The sequence below is a fragment of the Dasypus novemcinctus genome, chromosome X (genome assembly GCF_030445035.2).
Source record: "Dasypus novemcinctus isolate mDasNov1 chromosome X, mDasNov1.1.hap2, whole genome shotgun sequence".
NCBI lineage: Eukaryota > Metazoa > Chordata > Mammalia > Cingulata > Dasypodidae > Dasypus > Dasypus novemcinctus.
In genome coordinates this window covers 42,922,129-42,946,926 of record NC_080704.1, presented here as the reverse complement: position 1 = coordinate 42,946,926, position 24,798 = coordinate 42,922,129, and the positions used below count along the sequence as shown (strand labels likewise).

The window sequence follows — 24,798 nt, the reverse complement described above, 5'->3', positions numbered from 1 at the left end:
AAAGAAAGATACAAAAGAGGAACAAACACACAAAACACTTCACACAAAGATCCAGCAAGGAGGTCAGGGATCTCCAACATCAAGCAGACTTTTTCTGGAACATGAACTTAAAAACTTCGATGGCCTACAAGGAAAAGTGGGGAACTTCAGAATTTCAGCATCAGGGCCCTGGAATCCTTGGAAGAGTGTATTTCTGGATTCAGCAAATCTAGTATTGAGTTGGAGCATCTCTGTCTGAAATATATGACCATAAATGAGAAGCAGAGGTACCCATCTATCCAAGCAAAAATGTGGGGGAGTCCTGGACAGATCACAGACCCACTTGATGCTGTACTAGACAGCCTCATCAAAACTAGTGCAACAGGTGGCCTGGGACCAATAAACGCTGAGGTAACAGCAGACACTGCTGCAGCCCGGCCCCCAGAAATTGGTTTCAAGCACGGTCACTGGAAGGATGTGCAAAATCATTGAAAAGACATGCTCATCTCCAACTCCCACTCCAAAATAACATCCGACGTGGGATGGCACCGTATGACAGAGTTCTTACCACCCAAATTTTACTTGCTGTTTGGCACTAACAAAGTCAGCTGCTGTCATTGCCCTCCACTCCAGTCACTGGGACAGGTCACTCTCTCCTGGCTTCCACAAGAGATCTCCACTTTGACGTCTGCAGAAACAGTCACAGAAGCCCTTCTGACCAGGGACCAGTTCTCCAACGAGTCCCCCCTGGAAGCCTATGCTCGCTGCCTGCAGATGGGCCACTGTTGCACTGAGCTGGACTGCTGGGATGGCCCGGACAGAATGCCAGGCATTTACCACAGACACACACTTACCAATATTAGGTTCTCAGATGTCCTGCACGCCATCAAGGAGCATGCCTTTGTGGTCTTAGAGCGCCCAGTCATCCTATCCATCAAGGACCACTGCAGCATTGTCCAACAGAGGAACATGGCCCAGCATTTCAGGAAGGTGCTCAGGGACACATTTCTCACCAAGCCTGTGTACATAGCCGCCAATAGGCTCCCCTCCCCAACCAGCCCAAGAGGAAGATTTGCATCAAGCACAAGATGTTGGCTGAGGGCAGCACTTATGAGGATGTCCCCACCTCGGTGATGTACTTTGAGAACAACATCATCAATGTCATCAAGAATGGCATCCTCATGGTAATGATTGGATATACTCATAGTGGCAACAATTAAAAACCCAGCAGGGGGGGTACTGGGTTCCTGGCCAGTGGTGCTCTGTCGTGGTCCCTAGGGGAGCAGCGATAGTCTCCCAGGTACAGCGGCGGGGACCGGGAGGGAGTGAGGGTTCAACAGTGAGCCCCTGATGCTAATGACTATGCTTGTGAGCTGATAAACCTAAAATAAGAACAAGGCCTAGAGCAACATTGTGCCTGGGAATTTCCTCCTGTCAGCCTTCATGTTACTCAAATGTGGCCAGTCTCGAAGCCAAACTAAGCATGTAAATGCAATGCCTTCCCTCCAGCGTGGGACATGACACCCGGGGATGAGCCTCCCTGGCAACGAGGGACCACTATCAAATACCAACAGATGATGCAACTGGAAAAGGACCTTATATGGAAGGTTCAATGCGGATCAGCAGAATATCCATGTCTACATAAAATAACATGACTTTAAAATGCTGTTTGACCTAAAGTAAGGGGGAAATGGAAAGGAGAAATGAATTTATATGGCTACGAGTTTCTAAAAAAGAGTCTGGAGGCTGGCAGAAGGATTGCCCTCATGCACAACTGAGCAGAGTCAGAGAGACAGATAAAGCAGATACAACCCCCAGATATTGGTTCCTATGAAGGCTAAAGAGACCCATGAGAGTTATGGTCATGGCCGATGGGGTTTACTACCAGGGCAGATGGCCCCTCTCTGGAAATGGTGTTTATGTGTGATGAATCTGGACTCAGATGGGATCTCCCTTCATAAGACTTTCATACTAATCTGCTGGAGGTGCAGTTAACGTTGGGGTTTAAGATATAGTTAGGGGATTTGAATCTCTGGACTGATAATGTGATAGCCAGGTCCTGAGCCTCAACAGACTCCAGCACCTACAATCTGATTTATTGGACTTACCACACTCAGCTAAGATGGAGTTGAAGAAGGACAATCACCACACCATGGAGCCTAGAGTGATTACAACTGAAAATGGGAGGATGGCAGCCAGCATCCATGTGGAATCTGAGCCTCCTCTTGACATAGAGGTGCAATGGACACAACCAATCCAATGTCCACATAGAAGAGGTGGCATTAGATTGGGAAAAGTGGACATGGTGGACGATGGGTATGGGGAAGGGCAGGAAGAGATGAGAGGTGGGGGCGTATTTGGGACGTGGAGCTGCCCTGGATGGCGCCTCGGGGGTGATCACCAGACATCGTGGATCCTCACAGGGCCCACTGGATGGAATGGAGGAGAGTATGGGCCATGATGTGGACCATTGTCTATGAGGTGCAGAGGTGCCCAAAGATGTACTTACCAAATCCAATGGATGTGTCATGATGATGGGAACGAGTGTTGTTGGGGGGGGAGAGGGGGGGTGGGGGGGTGGGGTTGAATGGGACCTCACATATATATTTTTAATGTAATATTATTACAAAGTCAATAAAAAAAAAAAAAAAAGAATGGCATCCTCTACATGGTTGGTCCTGCCAGTAGCATATACTTGTTTCAGAGATTAAGCCATGCGTGTCTAAGGATGCACAGCTGGTACAGTGAATCACAAATGGTACCCCCACTACTTTGTTCTGACCAGCAGCAAGACCTACTTACTCTGAGGAGACCAGCAGCACCCAGGGCAATGAGGACAAATAAGAGCCCAAGGAGGCCAGTGGCAGCATAGAGCTGCACTCCAACAAGAAGTGGTTCCATGTCAAGCTTGGGCAGAATGGGACGGGTGGCACCTCACCAAGTGCTTGCTCGCCAGGTAATGCATTGAGATTGGCACTCTGGCCAGCTCCTTCCTCATTTGTGAGAGTGAGACGTTTGTGGGTAACTACACGCTCTCTTTCTGGCAGAATAGGAAAGTCTGGCACTACCATATTCATTCCCGGCAAGATGTCGGGACTCCCAAGTCCTTTCCAACAGACAACCTCATGTTTGATTCTTCTCTGACCTCAACACACACTACTAGCTGAGGGAAGGCCCGACAGTGCAGCCATCTAAGCCATGAGACTTGCGCTACAAGACACGGGACTATGAGTAAACTCTAGCCCCCACATGCCCTTGAGTAAACTCAGGTATGGTCTTCAAAGCGCTGAGTTACGGGGCGAGGACAGTGCGCATGCGCTGCGCCGCCATTTCATCTCCTTCCGCCATTTTGTCTAGTAAATCTATAGTTACCATATATAGACATATTGCTGTCCCAGCCAATCAGATAATGTTTCCGCGTTCACCCTATATAACTCCCGTCCACTACCCCTTCCCCAGACTCACTTACAGATCGTGCATAAGGCCGCACGCCCTGGCTCCCCCGCTTCTGCCAATAAAGCTGTCTACTTCTCCTGGCCAGTGGCTTGCGTGGGTTTGTAGCGCGGTCCCCCTTCGCTGACTAGCAGCCCCGGCCAGCAGTCCCCGGTGCACAGCTGGTGAGGTGTGTCGACAGTCCACGGCTCACGAAAGCAGTGCGAGGAAGGCTTCCAGCAGCCACTGAGGCAGCGGCGAAACCAACATCCGTGCCGGCGGCGCGACTCCCCGCCGACAACCAGCAGGTGCCCCTGCACTGCAATGAGTTTAAGATACGTCTTTTGGAGCCTGTTCCTCTGATCAATGCTCATAAAAGCAAAGTATGGTACCACAGGAACCTGACCAGAACACCCCTTGGGTAGCTGTGGCTTTGCTGCAGCCCGATGAGGTCAACTTGCACTCAGCACGTACTGCACTTCTTGAACAAAACCTGCACATCTTGGACAGTCTTCAGATATTCAATGACAAAAGTCCTGAGAAAGTATTTGTGGAAATACAGTATTCTTTGGAATGGCACTGCAAGCAAATGGATCATTTTGTTGGATTCAATTTCAACTCTAACTAACTCTGAACTGGCTTAAAAGCGTATTGGCATCCTTCACCTGCTATTGTTGCAAAAAGAGTCAGAATTTTGCATACATTGCTAACTCTGATTAACAGGTGAATACCCAGAGTATGGCTCATCTAGCAGCCTTACTCAGTGTCAGAGGAGGCTCAAAGTCACTGCAGCCTAAAGCATAGAAAAGTCTCTGCTTCTTACTGATATTTCAATGGAAAATATTCCTGTGGATACGTATCCCACTCACCATGGTGACCCAAGCGATAGGACACTCAAAGATAATCAGCTGTGGTCCTATTCCAAAGGTTCTGAAGGGTACCTTGTAGTCACCCTTCCAACCACAGGTCAAACCAGTCCCCAAGCAAGGAAATCCATGAGCCCAGACATGGAACAGCCCTTCCAGGCCAATACCAAGAAACTGCTTGGAACAAGGAAAAGTTTTGATCACTTGATATCGGGCACAAAAGCTCCCAAAAGGCAAGAAATGGAATTGGAGATCACAACACCCCTGTTTTTTCTGCCAGGTTCCAGATCTATTGATTCCTTATTAGCCAACCTATTCCCTTCAAAGAAGAGAAGACTGGCCCAGAATGTGCCCACCATTGGGACATACCGTCCTTCCTGGAAACCAAGGCTGAGAAATATGTGAAGAAGGCCAAGGGCAAGAAGTTCCTCCAGTACAATTGGCTGCAGCTCTCCTGCATCAACCCCAAGAGCCAGTGGCTGGACTCCTCCAGGTGCGATGCCTTTCCCATGTGGATCCACAGCAGCCAACCCGTAGCCCTCAGCCTCCAGAACGCAGACAAGCCAGTGCATGTGAACTAGGCACTCTTTCTCCCCAGTGGGCACTGGTATGACATCAGAGTGCCAATTCTGGACAGTGTCCAATAAGTGAGAAGCACGCACTTCTATAGTGGTGTCATCCTGAAAATTAAAGACAATTTAACAAGAGATTTGGTTTACATTCTTATGGCAAAATGTTTGCATTGCAGTACTGCCAAGGATTTTGCCCATGCTAAGCAGCCATCTGTTGCTTGTTTGGAGTTGACAACAGAGTTCTCACCAAAACTTCATCAGGTCATGCTGAATGAGATGCTGCTTTTGGATATTAATACACATGAAGCTGGAACTGGGCAATCTGGACAGAGAGACTGCTTTCCAACCTTATTAGTAGGATTCGAGGATATCTAGAAATGAGGCTCCCCTCATTTCTAGTATTCCTCCTCATCAAGCTACAACTGAGGACTGTGTTGCCTCCATGTTAAACTAGACAGAAAATGGGTACCTTTCACTACAAGGTCCTGCACTTCTGCTTCAGAGCAATCCATATGTAAAGCCTGGACAGCCTCCTGCATCTACATGCAAAAAAAAAAAAAACCCTCCAAGCCCCAAAGAAAGTAGATGGAGAACCTCGTGTGGCTGGCCAAGACCTTTCACTTCCAGATCAGTAAACCTAAGTTGCCCTTCTGTGCTTCACAGTGTATGAGAAAGATGTGTTTAGTGACCAGAACTTCGTGGCTCAGACCACACTCCCAGCCAAAGGCCTGAAGACAGGCTACAAAATTCTGTCTTTGAAGAACTATAGCAAGGACCTGGTCTCACAGCTTGGAGCCTGTATTCCAACAGCAAATCCTAGACAAAAATCCAAGCCCTTTTTACTGTTCTAGCTACCTTGGTAAAATATACCACAGATGAATCTGACCAACAAATTCCCCATGAATACCTTGCAGAAGACAGAGCTTCCGGCTAGCAACTTGTGAAAGTTTCCACTGTGCACAAACTGCTGGATGGGGCTTCTCTCAAGGTCTTTGCAGTAGCTGTCTTGTGGGGTAACCATGGCCACATGTTTAATGGCAGTGGTTTTTCTGCCAGGTTGCTGATTTGTCTCTTTCTTCCCTAATCTAGCTGCCTCAACTCCCCCTGAGAGTTTACACCTTCATTCATTAACGATGCTGAAAGATAACAGTCACTCTTCTGTAACTGCTTCCTCCTGGTTAGGAGCAGTAGGCCCCACCTGGCAAAGTGTAAAACCCTCCTGCTATTCTGTCATGGTTGGAGGAAGACAAATCTGGCACACTGGATGAAGCTGGATGAAACCCCTGTATGGCTAGCAAAATGTTGATTCTGGAAAAAAACTTCATTAGAATTTTGAGGGTATAGGGTTCCACAGAAATAGAAAAAGCCAGGTGTCTTAAAGGCTGCATCTTCCCAAAGTTGATGGGCTTTATTTTGCAGGTTTTCATCAGAAAATGCTTTCCAGGTTCTGGGTGAGGAAAGGTTACCCACGGACTGTATTTGAAGGGGTTAAGGTGAAGTGGATCCTAGCCACCTTTTTTGCTGTTTCCTTCCTGGTGGGAAAATGTTTAGCCCTGGCAGGATGGCATGTTTGCCAGTCCTCCCCAGGACATGAATGGGACAGGTTTTGGAATAAGAGCTAGGGGTGAGACTTGGATTAAGCATGTTAAACCCTTCCAATGCAAGGTGTAACATATCAAATGAACTTAACATTTTAGTACTTTGCTTTTTACTTCTATACCTTTACCATGAAAATGTTAACAGGTATTTTACTTTAGCAGTACAGAGAAACTACTTTTTCCATTATTTTATGAAAACTGAAGATTCCAAATGGAGTTAAGGTTTTTTCCCCTTTACCACCACTTTAATATGCAGATTTAGGTGGCTTCAGACAGTTTTTCCTGTTATGAAGCTACTTTCTGTTATTAGAATATCAATTCAGTTTCTGTTTAATAATGACTTACTGGAATTAATCAATCAAATATTTCGGTTTAATCATTGCTTCTACAAATTTCTTATAGCTATCCATAACCACATAGACAATAGTTGCCTCATCTTAAGACAAATTCCATCTTCACAAAACACATTCCCTTACTTGATGCTACCTTCTGCAATACGTTCTACAATTTTCCATATGCATCCACATATTGTCCTATATACTTCCATTCTTATTTTATGAAAACCAGCTATCTTATCTTAGGAAAAAAACACTTATCAAATTTTAGTCAGCACTCCCACAAACCTTTTACTTCTTTCTATATTTACTCAAGTCTCATATCCCTCATTCTGTTCTGTGAAAAAAAGAATGAACTATTCATCTCAATTTAGGCATTTCAGGGAAGTGAATGTGGCTCAACTGATAGAGTGTCCGCCTATGATATAGGAGGTCAGGGTTCGAACCCATGCCTCCTGACCCATGTGGTGAGCTGGCCCACACGCAGTGCTGCCACGCACAAGAAGTGCCATGCCACGCAGGGATGACCCCATATAGGGGTGTCCCACACACAAGGAGAGAGCCCTCCAAGGAGAGCCGTCCCGTGCGAAAAAAGTGCAGCCTGCGCAGGAGAGTCCCTGCACTCACAGAGAGCTGATACAGCATGATGCGACAAAAAGAGAGACAGATTCCTGGTGCTGCCGAGAATGCAGGTGGACACAGAAGAACACACAGCAAATGAACACAAGAGAGCAGACAACGGGGACAGGGGGGAGAAGGGGAGAGAAATAAATAAAAATAAATCTTTTTTAAAAACTTAGACATTTCAAAGATTTCCATATTTTATCAATATAAGTGCTTATTTAATTTTTAACCATCCGAATGGAGCTCTTTTAAGAATTTTTGTCAATTTAATCCCCTGGAGGTATTAAAACATACACTGACACTAAACAGACAAACATGAGAGGGAGCCCCTTTCCCTTGGGGGAGGGTGTTCATGGATATTCTGCTTAGGAGGGCCCTGTACCTTTCTTGGGGTCTTGGGAGCAAAAAAGATTGAGCTGTAAAATGGTATTATAATTCAAAGTCCCATTATCTGGCCATTGCCCTTAAATTCTAGTTTGTATTGAGGCCATTCTATGTTACACAAGTGTTTCAAGTCAGATAAGACAAAGTCTTTCTAGTGTGCAAAAGTGCAACTGATAGGGGAACCAAGGGGGTAGAGTTTTCTTGTCCCATCCTGCCAACTACCTTGGAGGCCAACAACCTAGGCAGCCAAGCAGAGGTTTCCAGACGAGTGTCCCCGCCCAGAACCAAACATGCTTTTCCAAAGAGCTAGGAGTCCAATGACCTAGGCCAGTGGAAGTCACAATGTAGAGAGGTGCACACTCTTCTCACTGACCCATCGCTTCCAAAAAAACAGGATGGGGGTGGTCCTGGGATGTGGGGACAAGGAGTGGACTTGCCTGTCCAGGGGTCCTGCGGTGTTCTCAGTTGCGGGATCAGCTGCGCTGGTCTTGGTCACATAACGATGTGATTTTTGGCACCAAATGTTGTCGCCAGTTTTATTCTCTGGTTCGGATGACCTCAGTACAGTCAAATTTTATTTAATCAAAGCTCAGTATTAAACTCAAACTTGGTCAGGGCGATGATGGATATGCCCCCTGGTGTTGCTGCATAAGCCTAGCGAAGGCACAAGCCTGCTTGAGGACCCAGTGGAAATGCCTTCAGTGTCACAGCTCAAGTTCCGGCAAAGGCACAAGCCTGGCTGAGGCAGTGGTGGAAGAGCACAGATCAGCATTGCACCTCAACTCAGTGTTTGCTGCTTGACTTGGCATTCGCAGCTCAGCTCGGTGTTCGCTATTGGTACTGGGCTCAGCAGCTTGATGCAGCTCAGTGTTTCTCCATCCTGGGTGAAGATGGAATGCACACTCATAGCTTCAGAGATGCTCTTGATATAGTCCAGCTGTGTGACCGCCCTAGGGGTGGAGCCCCAGTTGCGATGTTCTGATCAGGCAATCACTGGTTCTGAGCAAAGACATTGGTTAGGGTTTGAAAACCAGATTAGCATATTATGTAGACAGGATATCTTAACTGGGAGATGCTGATTGGCTGATTACGAGAGGTGCTGATTGGCCGACTATTAATTAAAGCAATGGATTCTATTTGTTGAAAACTCTTTTATCCTATTGGTTGACTAGGATCCCTCTTCCTATTGGTTAGTTCAGCATCCCTCTGCCTAGGAGTTCTGGGCTCAGTTACCTGCTTGCTCTTTCAGTCATGATCTCCAGATGCAGAGCCGGAGAAGAGTATTTGTGTGCAGGTGATTTATTAAGCAAGTGTTCCCAGGGGTGACCAGTAAGGCGAGTGGGAGAAACAGGAAACGAAAAGAGAAAAAGCCAAGTAAGGTTTTATGTTAGGCCAAGTCTCAATCTATCCCAGAAGGAAACTCTGGAGGGTGAGTTACACCTCAGAGTTGTTCCAACCTGAGGCAAGGGAGCTGTGCGTTTATACTTCCACCTCCACAATCATTGCAAAGCAGATCCCATAGGTGAGAGAAGCCCTCCTTCTGAAGAGGAGCTGCAGACGTTGGTGTGGCTGTTGAAATCAACCAGAGTTGGGGCAAGGGCACGCAAAAAAACATAAAAAGAGATCTTTGTGGCAGGTGTGGGATATTTTGCTTAATTTGCAAAATATGCGTTTTCTCCTATTGTAAAGCATTATGATATGATGATGCTATTATCTCTTAATCATGCTAACACCTGATAACTTCATATTGTTATGCCCTACTGAGGGCACTTAAAACATATCATGCCTTAGATTAGATATTATTAATGATTTACTGCCGAATGAATGAGTGAATGAATGAATGAATGCATAAGGGACAGATAAAATCCAATTTGCATAATATCAACTTTTCCTTAGAAGCCATATAGAGGGAGTAAGAGACTATAGTTAGGCCATTAAGGAATACATTAAAAAATATATCCTTTAAAAAACAAATGCCTCATAAAAATACATGTTATAGCATTATCATTTTCAAAATAAGAGGCTTTCTGGTGGTTTCTGCCTGAGAAAAACCTCTGCCATGTACCTCACAAATCTCCATGAGGGTAGATGGTTGTTTCTTTCATTTGTTGGTTCATTGTATACTTATCTATGGAAGGCCTAGGAACTCTAGGAGTTCAATGTCACCTGGAGGGGTACACAGAGTAGGAGGGCCTGCAGCCCCCATGGCATGTGAAATCCAATCACAGAAGGCTGCACACAGAATGGATCCCATACCTGAGCTGAACCCTGAGGGTGAGGATACATAGACGTCAGGATTTGAATGCTAAGTTTGCATTTTCCAGATGGGGAAGGTGAGGAAAATGACATTCCAGCAAGGGAGAAAATGCACATTCAAAGGCAGGAATAATAATAAGAGCTGACAATTTCTGAGGGCTTTCTCCATTTCCAGCACTGCGCCATGTGACTCTGAGATGTGAGAAAGAATTTGTGGTCCAGTTGGAAAGTGTCTGGAGAAGTAGGTGGGATCTGATTATGAAAGGCCTCATGTAATGAGATTTATAAATAGTGTTGGATGAATTAATAACATTAATGGAATGATTGCCTGAGGTAATTAGGAACTCTTAACAAGGAACAGAAACATCCATTTTCTTTGGAAGGTCATTACAAACACGTATCTACCAAATGCATGACCCTAAAATCAGAAAACTTTAAACAACACAAATTCTAGTGACTACATGTCCCCAAGCATGGCCAAACGACTGGTTGGAACGTGGATCACACTCATGACTTTGTTTTTATTAACCTCAACCACTCAGTTGAACACTTTAGAATAGTGTTTCTCGCCCTTTAACATGCATGTGAATCATCTGGGGTTCTTGTTAAAATGCACGTTCTGATTTAGCATTTGGAGTGCGGTTTAAGAATCTGCAATTCTATTAAGTTCCTAGGTGATGCCTCTGGTTCGCAGATCACACTTTGAGCAATAGACTCTAGTTCACTTGCTCTTAGCATTGACTGCACATTGGAATCACCTGCAGAGATTTACAAACCCTTGACGCCTGGATCCCACCCACACAATTCTTGATTTAAGGTGTCAGGGGCATGGCCTGGGCATTGGAATTTTTAAAAAACTTCCCACGTGATTCTAGTAAGCAGCAAAGACTGAGAACCACTAGAGTTAGTTATAAATGCTCAGGTAAATGATTAAGGGATAGCCCTCACATAAGACAAAGCACAGTTGAGAGGAGAAATAACTTCATTGAAGAGATGATTTTGGAAAAGGAAGGACTATCACTTCTGATGTGGAATATACCACTTAACAAATTTAAACAAAAATCATTGAGACATGTCAATAAAGTTTCATAATTTAATAGTCACTCATTTAGCCTTTCTATGAATAACTCAGCAATTAGGGTCGAATGTGTGTTCTTTAAAAATTTACATATATCATGAACCTGAAATTTTAGTATAAATATCTTTCCATTTAGAAAAGCAATGTGTGCTCATTGTAGAAAACATTTAAAATATATCCCATAATCCCAACATCTAGAGAAATATAACCTTTTTTATATTTTCTTTCATAATATTTTTGTGCATTTACATGGTGTCTTGATGTTTACAAAGCTGTGAACATGCTAGTCATCTATTATTTAATTATTTTTCATAAACCAATATGGAACAAAATATCCTTTTCCCTTCCTTGGCAAAATGTTTCCTCAAAGTGTATGTCACAGCAGAACTTACAAAAAACAATTAAATCATTTTTACTATACTGACATTCTCTCTGACTTCTAAAAGCAAAAACCTATAGTGAGACTTTAATATGAAAATTCTATAATTTTATAGACAATAGTAACTATAAATATTGTTAGTAGGTTGGGTTTTACCTTCCCTTTGGAAAGTGGAGCCTAGCTTAAAGTACACATAGTGATACCTTATCCTCCTTGGTTATTCATACATCCAGTTGCTAATTTGGATGTTGGGCTTGCTGCCAAAGAGATATATAGAAATTGCTCAAGACCTGACAGACACTTAAAATAGCTCAAGCCAAGCGATAGAAATAGCCTTCGGCAGAGAAGGTGCAAGCAGTTTTGCTCTAAGTTGTCTGAAGGAGGAGTCATCATCTTTCTGCCAGCAATAATTGAACACTGACTCTCATTATTTAGTTTGATAAGGTTCTAGTGATGGCTTTTTAAAACTTGGTGGCTTTAGCAATTCATGAAAACTCCCTGAATACTTCATATACGTAATCAGTGGTGAGACTTTGAAAATGTAGATGTTTGGGCATCTATTCCTGTTGATACATGTAGCTCCAGTTCATTAATTTGCATTGCTGTATGGTATTAAATTGTATGATCTTACTATACCATAATAAAAATGTCCATTTTACATTGATAAATATAAGAGCTGTTTTAGTTATTTTCCCACTAAAAATAATGCTGTACCAGGCAGCGACCCAGGCCATCATCAGCATACCCACCAGTCAGCCAGGTCTCAGGCAGCCAGGCCACAGGGCTTGACAGAGGTTAGACCATGCACCGTATTAGTCATTTGAATCTTCTCAACCATATCCCAATTTGTCACCAGACTGCAAACCCCTGTGAGCCAAAATCCGTGCCCACCCAGTTTTCCAACCACATGCCCACAACACTGAGCAGTGCGTGGGACACATGGGCTCTTAAATGGTTGTTGAATGAATAAACTAACTGAAAAATCTAAATGTGAAAAATCTTTAAAACTTTTAGATGGAAACTAGAAGAGAATTGATTTTTGACTTTGGGTCGGAAAGGGATTCTTATATAAGACACATTTAGATTTCACAATCCACTGGAATTGAATTTTTTAATATCTTGTGAATTACAGACTCATTTTTTTCCATATTATTAACTGCCCCACAGCATTTTTTGAATTGTTCATCCTTTCCCTAATAAATTGCAATACCACCTCTATCATGTTCCAAGTTTCCATATACATCTAGGCCTGATTCTGAACGTTCTACTCAGTTCCATTTGTCTGTTTATCTATATCTGAACCAATATTCCTGCTCATTAAATATTATGGCTTTCTAATAAGTCTTGATATCTGTTAAAACAAACCATCCAGTTATTTTTCTCCAAGATAACCCTGGCTATTCTTTTTTTTTTTTTTTTTTTAAAGATTTATTTATTTATTTAATTTCCCCCCCTCCCCTGGTTGTCTGTTCTTGGTGTCTATTTGCTGCGTCTTGTTTCTTTGTCTGCTTTTGTTCCTTTGTCCGCTTCTGTTGTCGTCAGCGGCACAGGAAGTGTGGGCGGCGCCATTCCTGGGCAGGCTGCACTTTCTTTTTCACGCTGGACCCTGGCTATTCTTGATCCTTCGTTCTTACATGTTAATTTTAGAATCAGCTTGTAAAGTTCCATGAAGTGCTGTTGAGATACTGCTTGAAGTTGCATAAAATTTATTGACTAATATGTGGAGTGGATATCTTTAAAATATTGAGGGTTCTTATACATTGGTATTATTTGTCTCTCAATTTACTGCTTCAGTGTCCTTTGTTACAGTTTTGTAATTTTTTACATAAAAGTTTTGCATTTCTTTTGTTAGATTTGCCCCTTCCAAAATACTTTGTTTTTATTGGTAATTCTTGGAAATTACCTTTCCTAACTCTTTATTGCCAGAATATAAGAATGCAATTTATTTCTGCATTTTCCCATATGTCTAGAAACCTTGCTTGAGTCTCTTTTATTCATTCAAATAATTTGTCAGACAAACGGTGGTTTTAAAGCATGAATCAATTTTAATAGTATTTTTTTAAATCTGAAAACACCCACAGAAAATCCTTGCAATTTTGCTTTATCTAGTTTATTTCATTAGTATTGTCTTCTGACCTTTCTTCTTTCTACACTTTAAAAAAATCTTTTATTATAGAAAATGTCCAACATACAAAGGTATAGATAAAAATACAGTGCACCTCCTGTTTTAATCTTCCAGGTTCCACAATTACCAACTCATGGTTAATCTTTTACTGCATTACCCCCCTACTCACTCCCCTCTTTCCCCTCCCAGAATATTTTGAAACATATCCCAAATATAATTGCACCTATACATATTTTATTTATTTTAAAAATATATTATTATTTTTTAAAGCACAATTTTTGGGAGGTGGGGTGTGGGATATATGGGAACCCCTTTTATTTCTTAATGTAACGTTTTTTGTGATCTATGTATCTTTAAAAAAAAGGCACAATTTTTGTTTTAATTGTTTTTTTTGTTTTTTGTTTTTTTTTCATGTAATAAGGCCAGGGACTGAACCCTGGACCTCCTCATATGTGGGAAGCCAGCACTCAAACATTGAGCCACATAAAGCTCCCAATATTTTAGAATGTATCTCTTAAATACTGGTCCTCAGTTTGTGGTCCCTATATTAACAGCTTCAGCATTACCTGGGAACATGTTAAAATGCAAATCCTCAGGATTTGCCGGAGGTCTACTGAATCTGATGTTCTGGTGTTGGAACCTAACAATCTGTGTTTTCCTGAGCCTTCTGCCAATTCTGATGTACATTTGAGATTGAGAACCACTGCACTAAAATATAAGAACTCTTATAAAAATAACTACAATATAATTAACATGCTTAAAAACTAACAATATTGCGTTAATATCTAGTTGTTCAAATTTCTCTAGAAGCTTAATTTGTTCAATTTGAATTTTTTGCAAGAGTACTTTATAGGTGGGTTGTGTGAGGCTCATAGTGTCTGGATGTCTTGGTGTTTGTGAAGTTAGCAGACGCTAATGATCACTGCCTAGAGGAGACGTTCGTAACTAAGGGTCTGTGAGCTTGAACTGAAATTCAAAAAACACTATTCTTGTGGGGATGTGTTGGTGCGGGTATGATATATTTATTAAATAATAATGCACAGTATAGTGTGGATTTAGTAAGGGGTCCGTGGTTTTTACCCGACTGGCAAAGGGGTCTGTGGAACAAAAAAGGATAAGAACTCCTGGCATAGATCCATTATATCATTAGGGATCAACAGTTGTAATATTCTAATGCCATCACTTCGTCTTCATTAAATGCTGGAATATTTCTAAACATAGAACATTTCCCATGCTAATCATTTGGCTACCTTGAGGTACAGTGTGCATAGGAAAGGCAAGATAAATGCTTGATTCTTTCCCTTTATCTACCAATTTTCAAAGCAATAAATTGTTTCCCTGGTGAAGATTTAAATATACTTGATGTGTTTTAATTATTATTATTATTGATGCCCTCTTTCTTATAATTTTTATTTATATCAGAGCTATTTTTGCAAGGAGTTTAAAGAATTGAAACGTTTTCCCATTTCCCACCTCTCAAAGGCAACCATTTTTCATTCTTTTAGCTGATTAGTTTAATTATCTTTAAACAACATATTTCTCTGTGTTCAGTTTTCAGCCTTATCTGTTGTTTTCCATTATAGAAGATGAGGCACTAGCTCACTTTGACCCTCCCAGCCCCTGCCAGGCACATCAACCCCATCATCTTATTCCTTTGTCATCCCTAGAGTTATAGCACAATTGGAGTTGCTTCAAAATTAAGTGTTTTTATTTACTTTGTAAATACTATGCACAACTAAGTTACATGCAATGCTGTCATCATTTTTCCTTTTTTTGCACGTTTTTTAAAATTTTACCTGGAGTTAATGATTGCAATGTTTGCTTGCTTAATTTTCTATGTACTTATTTTTTTTTTAATTTTTTAATTTTTTATTGACTTTGTAATAATATTACATTAAAAATATATATGTGAGGTCCCATTCAACTCAACCCTCGACTCTCCATCAGTTGTCTAAATTTCCTCTTAACATTTTTTTAAAGATTTATATTTATTTCCTCCACCCCCCCCCCCCCCCCATTGCTTTGCACTGGCTGTCTGCTCTCTGTGCCTGTTCGTTGTGTGTTTGTCTTCTTTTTAGGAGGCACTGGGAACTGATTTCAGGACCATCCCATGTGGAAGGGAGGTACCAAATCACTTGAGCCACCTCTGCTCCCTGCTTATTGTGTCTCTCATTGTGTTTCCTCGCTGTCTCTTTGTTGTGTCATCTCGTTGCGTCATCCTATTGTGCCACCTCATGGCGCCAGCCTGTTATGTCAGCTTGCCGTCTTACTCATCTTCTCCGGGAGGCACTGGGAACCAAACCCAGGACCTTCCATGTGGTAGGCAGGCACCCAACTTCTTGGGCCACATATCCTTCCCTCCTCTTAACATTTTTAATACATCAAGTGTTCTCTCCATTTTAAAATATTCAATGTCTCTGAAGTTTCTGGCTGCCACCATCCTGGGCTGCTGGACTGTGAATTTCTGTGACCTCTTTAGTTGGATCCACTGTTCCCTAGCTTCCTTAGCTCCCTTTTATTTGGTTTATTCCACCATTCTGATGAAGCTCATCCTCTTGTAAGATCCAGGAAAGGTCACATGGGAAGTAAATTGCTTTGAGGCTGCGCTTGTACTAAAAAATTTACATTTTACTCTCACACTTAATAATTTTGTCAAAGTATTTAATTCTAGCATGGAAATCATTTTTTTTCCCTTAGAATTTCAAAGGTATTGCCTTCTAGCAACTGGGCTGCTGTTGAGAGGACTAGAGTCATTCTGACTCTGATCTTTTGAATGTAAACAGTAATTTCTTCTCTGTGGAAACAGGTCAGATCATCTCTTTGTCCCTAGCATTCTGAATGTTAATGATCATATGCCTTGTTGTAGGTCTATTTGTATACATTTTTCTGAGTATTTGATAGGCTCTTTAATCTGAAAACTCATGCCCTTAAATTATGGGACATTTCTTATTCGTTCTTTAATAATCTCTTCCTGTCCGTTTTCTTTGTTCTGTTTTTTGTAATTCTTATTAATTGAATGTTGAGCATTGATCCTTTAACTTTCAGTTCTTTTCTGTGCTATCTCTTTGTCTTCTTGCTCTACTTTTTGGAAGATTTCTTCAATTTTATACTTCAAAATTTTGTATTCATCTATCATAATTTTAATCTCCAAAAAACATTTACTGGTTCTCTGAATATTTCTCTTGCTAGCATTCCCTTCGTATTTCATGGAGGGAGTATTCTCTTTCTCTGGGGATATTAATGAAATTCTCCTTTTTGAAGCTTTCTTCTCCTTGTAAAGTCAGTTTCTCAGTATACCCTTTTTGGTTTGCTTGTTTGTTTTGTATTCTATTTATGGTTTTTGTCTCTCAAGTTAGAAGCTTTCCTCAGAAGACTGTTCTCTAGTAGTCTGTTCATACTTAAGAATGAAGTGTTAAAAGGCTGACTGGAAACTATGAGAGTGGGTAGATTTTACTGAGTGTGGGTAACATGGTGATGTGACTGGACTAGTCCTTTTGATAACCTCTGATTTTGAAATCCACAGGGAGGAATTATCCAATATCTTTCCTGGAGGGTACAAGATTGCGTGCCATTGCTATCAGAGTTGAATGGAAGAGGAGGACTGGGAGAAGTGGCACCTCAAATTCAGTACATAAATATTCACTCAATCCTCATTTTCAAATAGAACTCCAGATATCAGGTGTACCTGGTGCTCCTCAGTCCAGAAGTCCTCTGTTTTATCCTCTCCAAAGACCAACCTCCAGGTGCTTCTGGAGTGTGGACAGGACAGTCAAGTGCTGCACATAGTGAGGTAGGGGACCTGGGTTCTAAATCTTTCATAAATAGAATTTCACCCAATCATCCTACTTTCAGTACCACTTATCACCCCAACTTCCAGTGTTAGCTGTTACCAAAAATTCTTAAACCCCCTCCCTTTTTTTTTTAGATAAGTTACTTCTTTCCAGCTTCAAAATTTTCTTGTTGTTATCTCATATTCTATTGCCCTTATACCTTCAGGTTTCTATCTTTTTAAAAACAAAAACAACACAAAAAACCTTTTCCTGTAATTTACTGAGATTTTGGGAAAGAGCAAAAGGAAGGTTATACATTTCAAGATTCACAATTCCTTCCGAATGAGGAACTCTTTGTTCTCCTAAGAAGTTAGTTTAGACATTGACCTTCAAGAAATAAAATATCTCCATTCTACAGACAGAACTTTTTAGGGACAGAGAAACCAACTCATATTTCCAAGGTGACAGAGTTGGGGGGATGTAGTTGATTGCATTTGTGTTGAAGATAAAATGAATGTGGTAATTCCATGCAGGTACTCTCTTCTGCCTGCCCATTGCTTTGCAGTTGACCTCTACCAATGTCACAGCCAAGTAGTAAGAGCTGCAGTTAGTTGCTGAATACAAAATGACCTGGCTACATATTCATGCCGTACTCTCTTATTCAAAAAAAGGAACAAATGTGACCTAAAGGGTAGTATTTTTCATGATAATGACTATAATTAACTAACCAAGCTGAACGAGTCTTGGAATTCATCTGAGAAAAGACTACCAGTGCCAGCTTAAACTGGAGGCATGACAAATTTGTGAGCTGGACCTTTTAGACACAGGAAAAAAGCCTAGGCCATCCAAAACTTAATTTAGTACCTGAAAGTAGGTCTTAAGAGGAAAACAATACTTTACTCTTTAGAAGTAGAGTTTTTTGGAAGCTCATGCCTGCTGAAGCGATTTACCATGTGGATTTCTCTTAGATAAGCAGGATGGTTACTATGGATTTAAGCCAAGAACATTTCACAATCATTTTTTGCTCAGATTTATTACTCTTGCAGCTAGCTGACAGCTTTCATTGCGTCACTAAGTCACTAAGAGTTAGACTAATATTGCCAGCAGATAATGTCATAATCTGCTGATGAAACTATTCATTGCTATTCTTTGTCCATTTCTTTCTTTATTCTAATTATAAACTGTGTCTTCCCTATTAAAATGAGTCAAATGTGCTGATGGTCTATGTATCTCAGTTGTATTCTCATGACTCAGATGAAATGAACCTGTATCAAAAACCTGTAATTACTCTATAATAATGCCTCTGAATTAATTATACTTCCTATTAGTACAATTCTATATTTTCCCAAACTGCATTAAATTTCCTTTCCAGACATGTATATTGAAATGGGTCATTGCTGCTGATTTGTGGCTTTGCTCTCAGGAAGAAGGCCTCTATATTTAAATTAATCAATAAAGAACTTTAAAAACAAGAGTTAATAACAATATGCTTAGAGTAAAGATGTGCCAAGATAGGTTATGCAAAGTGCAGAAACTAGAAGTCATCCTAAATATTAGCTAGATCAGCCCTTTTATTTTATAAAAACTGAGTATTAGAGTGATTTAGTCACTTTTTCCTGTGACACTCAGCTCTTTAATGGTGAGTCTAGGAATGCCAGTTTTTGGGTCACCCAGATCCATTCTCTTTCCACTTTACTATGGCAGAAGTTTATTTTTAAAAAACTTTCTCATATAAAATATATGTTATATATTTTAATAACATAATATAATAATTGGCTGTTTTAAAAATTTTATTTAGAAACAATTTCAAACTTACAGAAGAATTGCAGGTATAGTATAAATAATTCCCTAACCTTTACATTTTATTCTGATATAGCAATATTTGCCACATTTGTGTTATATTTGTTTGTGTGTATACACATACAAACACACACACACACACAAGGATGCTGAAGATGGCTGCAGCTAACATCAACATATAACAAGAAAATTATCTTACATGATACATGTATAAAATTCAGGAAATTTAACATCAATATAATGCTATTTACTATGTAATATACAGTCCATATTCAATTTTTGCCAATTGTCCCAACTATGTCATTTTTTACAATTCTTTTTTTCCTCCTAGGTCCAATCTAGGTTCATGCAGTGCATTAAGTTGTCATGGTTCTGTAGCCTGTTTTATTATGGAACAGTTTTCTGCCTTTCATCTCTTTCAAGATATGTATATTCTTGAAGAATATAGGCCAGTTGACATGTAGAATGTCTCTTAGTCTGAGTTTGTCTGATGTTTCCCCATAATTAGATTTGGTTTATGTATTCTTCCGGCAGAAATATTACTTAAAAACTTTGTTTCCTTCTCAGAGCATCACATCAGTGGGCATGTGATGCTGGTTTGTCCATTATTTGTAATAAGAGCTTTGACCCTTGGTTAAGTGGGTTCTGCCAGGTTTCTCAGCAGGACAGTCAGCATAGTATGAAGAAAAAAAGTTTGTATGGAAGGAAGTACCCAAAATCCCTCAGTGAATTATGTTACATAAAGTCCTAGCATAAGCTAAAGTTAGGTATGATTCATTGTAGTGCTGGCCCTTGTGATCCAGCCCCACCAAACAAGGGGTACACAACTGGGATCTCAGGTTATGTAGTTTCTCCAAACCTCCTTCTGCAAAACCCTACAGTCTGCAGTGGTCATACAGCAGTCCTCAATGGGACCTACTGAGTCTCTTTCCTAGGAAGTTAATGCTGTATAGATATTCAGTTCTCTATGGGAACTCACAGAGCAGTATCTCAAAATCTAAAAACAAATGAGCTGTATTAAACCATGGTCTACATAACAGGAGCCCTTTATTGATTGGCTGCAGAGATGTTTGGTCAGCATGCCTGAATTTATTTATTTGAGCTCACTTATGTAATAAACAATACTGATCCCAAGGAACATGCTTTCCTATGTTTTGGCTCTAACAGCATGGCCTGGAGCTGTTGTCACTGCTTCCCAAACTGCTCTACTCACTCCTGTGCTGAAGTAATTAGCTCAGTAGAAGTGACCTTAACAAATAGGGTTGGCTTCCTCAAGGGAAGACATCTCACACTGATGGACACCTGACATGCTACCTACACCATCCTCTGCTCCATCACCTGCCATTCCTATTACTAAGCTGGAATGATGTTTTAAAAAATTTAGCCTTGCAAAAATATTCATACTTGATCAGTGATCACTGGGCTGTCCAAGAAAGGTAAAGTCATATGGACCTTCAACTATGACTCTCCACCCTCTTTAGGGCCTGATCAGAAACTAATATCCAAAATTAAATGAATGAAGTTGTTCTCTGTAGAAATGTTTCCAGATATGCCTTCCAAACTTCAAAGTGAGTTATTAATGAACTGCCGTTTGTACCAAAGCTTCTTCCACATCGTAGATTGTTTGGGTTAAAAAAGGACTGTCATTAATGATGAACCCTCTAGCTGCCTCAGTTTCTCCAATGCAAATAAGAATAATCTGATCTGAAGAGAAAATTTGGGAGCAAGTTTGAATTCATTTGGCCTTCTGGTTGAGTCAGGTCTATTTAGCTTGCATGGCAGAGAAACACATTTAAACTAGCAGCAGGCAAGCTCATGGACCTGGGACTGGGTCTCATGAGAATTGGAATTAGAGAGGAATTCCATACCCAAGGGCTCTTTGAAGACATACTGTAGGAGTTCCTGACTCTTCACCCTAATGCTCCAACATTTCTGGGACTCAGTTGCACTTCACATGTCTGTGATTTTCTGTTTCTCACCAATGCACTCATTCTTCCAATTTCCTGAAGAAAGTGTGATTGAACCAGGTTAGGGTCTTAGTTTGAGTTCTCCCAAAAGCAGATCCTGAGAAAAGGGTTTGGGTGTAAGCAGTTTATTTGAGAGGTGATTCCAAGAAGCACAGAGGGGGAAAGGAAGCAGAAAAGGAGGAAATTCAAAAAAAGGTGTGTTAGTTAGTGGGTTACTACTGGGGGTGCTCAAGCCTACCAAGGTACCTCTGAGAGACTATGTGAGACGTGCTTCATAACTGTCCCTACAAGAGAGTGAGGAAATTGGAGGTGTACCAATCAACCCCTGTCCTCCACTGGTTCAGTGTCATTTCCAGAGCATTAAATTCCCAGACTTCCATAGTCAGAGAAATACAGGCGCTTGCGATAAGAAACCTCTGGTGAGTATGGAAACAAGGAACTGTCCACAGAAATTGCAGATGACCTCCTGGACAAGCTGAGGGCTCACAAACGGAACCCCAAAGGTAACTGCTGCAGGTAAGCACCTGAGACAATCTGAGCCTGGAATCAGGGAGTGAAGGTGGGCATGGCATGGCACAAACTTGCCTGTCTAGCCCAACACTTCAGCAGAAGATGTGTGCAGGGCAGTTTCCAAAGACAGGGACTGTGGAGGACTAGCACCCTAAATAACCCTGTCTGCAAGAGCCTCTTTCTGAACAACCTATAAAGAACAACAAACTCCCCCACTGAGCATTCACACATGCATGCACATGCACACACACACAAACAAACATTCTTGGAAAGTCTCATGCTCATGGTCCATGCATTCTATCTTTATATCCACAGATCCTCAAGGAAGCAATAGGTACATCTCTGGAAGTAAATATTGTAATTTTTTTTTTTAATTAATCAAACTCTGTCACTTTGCCAAATTTCATCATTTTTAAAGATCATGCCTTTGATGAACTAAAAAATGGATTAATCACAAGATACCAGAAGTAGTGGCCTCTGGAAAATCATTCAAGTATTTCAAATTACATGTAAGAAAGCCTTTTTCTGTTCATGTTGGGATTGAGGGGATAAATAAGCCTGCCCTTTATATTTCCCTGCTGAGGTATAAGGATATTGAGATATAAGACACAGGAATCAAACAGATAGAGACAAAAATAACATCTTGTCACTCTCAGACGACTTTTGAAAATGAAACTAGACATATAGTGATAATGTGCCTTCTGAAAACTTCCCTCCCTAATTACCCACATAAGAATGCAGCCTACTACTAGCAGAGAGAAATCATTCCCTGGGAAACCTGCTACATGGGGTTTCTGATAGTGTACGAATCTTTTGGACAATTTACTGAGAGAGAGGGAGAATGAGAGAGAGAGAGAATGAAAATGTGCTGAGCCACACTGTGTGTTAACTGGGTCTTCTTCTGGGAAGCAAACTGCAAAGTTTTGTTGGGGTGAGAGTGAAGGGACAAAACCTGTGAAATATAAACGAAGCAGAATTCAACAGGGAAAGTCTTCAGACCATGATGCAGACCTGACACCTATGAAAGGAAAATGGGGAGAGCAGAATTGGACAGGAATCTCAATGCAGATCTGACAAAATCTTAGTCAACCCATTGGGGAGCTCCAGAGCAAAGATTACTTATTAGAGGAGTCCCACATTGGGCAGAAATGGTGAGGTCTTAGCAAACATACTATGCTCAGACATTGGTTGAGGATGCCTGAGAAGAATGTGGTCTTGAAAAGATGGAGGCTGTTAACTAACTGCTCCTTGCAACTGAATGAATGGTAAGTCCTTTTTGAAGCAAGTTTCCAGTACTGCATCTACATAGCTGCCACACATTCTTATTCTGTTCCTTTTTCTGCTGTCTAATAAGAAAAGTTATTCCTTCTCCCATGGGGAAGACTGGACAAGGGAGTAGAAGCTGGACGTGTTGCTCCTATGCATTTCTTTCTCAGGGAATGAAGTGAAAATACAAAAACAAAATGCAAATTAAGGAAAAGTCCTTTATGGAAACATGAGGCATGATAAATTATCCTACCCCCTACAGCCAATAACATAATCCCACTTGTCTTTTAAGGAAGATGGGTCCTGTATACTGGAGAACCCCTTATGTATCTGAGCTATATTGCTACAGGGAGCTCAACTGCATAGAAAGATGGAAGAGAAAGTGAATGGGATGGGGAGGATTAGGATAATGGAGCAATTGTAATGAGGAAGAGTGAAGAGAAAACCCCCTTGTCAGGAAGGCTAAGAAAGAACTTGGAAAAATATAAATTTCAAATAGAAGTGTTAAGGTTGATTGATTTGGGGAGTGTAGCAGTTTGATATAGTTATGAATTCCAAAAATAGATATTGTATTATGTTTTAAAATTGTTCTGTACCTGGGTGTGATTAAATTATGATTAGGACTTTGACTGGGCCACATCAGTAGGGTGATGAGTTTCCACACCTTGGTGGGTGGGGACTCACAGATAAAAGATATGGCAAAGTGTGGGGGTGTGAACCAACGTTACTAAGCCGGCCCGGCAGCAGGTGTGTGCACAGCCTGAAGCCGCAGTTCAGGGTGGCTGGTACGGGTGGCCACGCCCTCAGCCTGGTACAGGCGAAGCGCCCTCAGCCTACCTGGGCAAGATATATCAATAACGGTCGCCTCCCACTATCTCCCGCCTAGCCTAACATCTGGTCGGCTCTCACTTCCCCTTTCCCCTCCCCTATTCCAAACCTCTCAGCTAGCCCTCTGCCTAGCAACCGCTTACAATCACCTATCAGAAAGCAGTACCCGCCCGCACCTATCAAATCTCTCCACGCAGTCCCTAACCCTATAAAACCATATCCCCTTCCGCAATAAACCAGACTCGTGCCACCAGCCTGTCTCCGCGATTTCTTCCTGAATCTCGCGTGCCCTCCATACCTCGGAGCCACCGAGAGAAGTCGCAGAGGCCTCCAGCGGCTCCTCTCCACCCGCCGGCAACTGGCGCCCAACGTGGGGCTGAGCAACCCCACCACAGAGGCACTCCGAAGGTAAGGGCCCCCGGCCCTTTCCCCCGCCCCAGCGTGGGGCCAAGCACCACCGCCTGGAAGCAGGTAAGGACTTCAGCCGCCTCGCTCCATAGCTTGGCAGCCCACCGCTCTCCCTACCCCCGTCGGCCCCGCGCTACTTCATCCTAGTTGTGTTTGTGTTCATCGTGCTATTCTGTGCCGTCTGCCTTGCAGACACCGCCCCTCCTAACTGGACTCGCCTTCAACGGGGTCTTCTTGCCCTCGTTTTGCTGCTCTTCAGTCTCGCCTTCACCGCCCTGTTGGCCCTCACCCTCTTCTGGTAGATATGGGTGGCCGTCTCTCCTCCCGCCAGGACCCGCAGGTGCGGGCGCTCGCTGGCCTTCTTGACACCCACAAGTGTCGCGTCTCCATGAGGCAGCTGCAGGCCTACTGGGACCTCCTACTCCCTTTTAACCCGTGGCTGACTACCTGCCACCTCTGGGACCCCAAAACCTACCGTATCCTCGTCGACCGCGTCTCCAATGCTATGGAGCACGAGCACAAGCGGTTCCCCCCCTGGCCTCATCCCCACCCTCATCGCCATCCGGGCCTGCCTCCAGGGCGCCGTGCCTCCCACGGCGGCTTCTCCCCCCCCACAATGCC

General features: G+C 42.0%; 1 pseudogene; it reads left to right on the top strand.

Annotated features, from left to right (window-relative positions):
- Positions 1–531: 531 nt before the first annotated feature.
- On the top strand, positions 532–24,479 carry LOC101439793 (1-phosphatidylinositol 4,5-bisphosphate phosphodiesterase gamma-1-like; annotated as a pseudogene).
- The last annotated feature ends 319 nt before the right edge of the window (positions 24,480–24,798 follow it).